The sequence below is a fragment of the Elephantulus edwardii genome, unplaced genomic scaffold (assembly GCF_000299155.1).
Source record: "Elephantulus edwardii isolate Elephantulus edwardi_28Jun2011 unplaced genomic scaffold, EleEdw1.0 scaffold00106, whole genome shotgun sequence".
Taxonomy (NCBI): Eukaryota; Metazoa; Chordata; class Mammalia; order Macroscelidea; family Macroscelididae; genus Elephantulus; species Elephantulus edwardii.
In genome coordinates this window covers 894,619-895,805 of record NW_006399856.1, presented here as the reverse complement: position 1 = coordinate 895,805, position 1,187 = coordinate 894,619, and positions in this window count along the sequence as shown.

The following is a 1,187-nucleotide window of genomic DNA, read 5'->3' as shown; positions in this document are numbered from 1 at the left end:
GGGACAGCGCAGGAGGGGAAGACCCTCTATGAGATGGATTGATTCGGTGACTGGGGTAATCGGGATGGGTGTGTCAGAGGCAGTGCAATTGGCACAGGATAGAGCAGGGTTTAGGGCTGTTGTGCATAGGGTCGCTATGAGTCGCAAACGACTCAATGGTACATAACAACAACATCATTTTGAGGATGGAATTGAAAGTTTTAACATGGTATGGATTTCAAGGGGAAAAGCAGAATAACTGGTAGTAAGTTTTGTGCATTTTTTTGTTTAAGAGTTAAAATGAAAGCAGTTTTGCTTTGAAATAGAATGTCTGGTTGTGCCAGAATATGGAAGATAGTAACAGCCAAATTAAGGATGTATAGTAAGTTGTAAAAGGTTTAGAGAAAAGTGAATTTTAGTGTTTGTATTTGAGAAAACCTCAATGTCAAATTGGATGCTGTATCAGGAAATGAGGGAATCTTAATGCAAGCTGAAGGTCACCTTGTGGCACTAAGGAGTCAACATTGTTCTTGATTTGTATCAACTGAATCCCTCCCTACTGAGATTAGCATAAAGAGGAACTTGTCCTTATCTGGGAAAGAGTTCACCATTACCCTTTATTTTTGTTTTGTACTTCCTTATGATTTTACTTTGTTTACCTCCCCTGTTATTCTCAGTAAATACGCAGAGAAGCATGGCTTGGGGTCTTCATCATGGAAAATTAAGCCATGTTTAGAACCGACTGAGCTGGACCCCTATATTCCAGTTGGAGCCGTTGGCCCCCTGTTTTTCACGCTGTCTGTTCTAAATAATGATCCTAATTCTAGGGGAGAATTAACTATGGAGGCTCATCGAGCTTTGAAGAAGTTCAGGATTTTATCTCTTCCTGTTCTCTCTTGTATAAATCATTGCCTGTTATAATGCTTTACTAGTTAATTGGCTATATCAATATTGTTCAGAATGGATAATTGCATTAGCCAATTATCCTGGTCAAATTACTCACCGTTATCCAAAAGGTAAATTATTAAATTTTGCAAATAAAAATTCATTTGTATTTCCTAGTTTTTTAATCAACCAGTTTTTGATGCTCTTGTAATATTTACTGATGAATCTTCCAGAGAAAGGGCTGTTTTTGAACCAATTGGAAATCTTTAGTAAAAATATACATGGGTTTATATATATATATATATATATATATATAATTTACA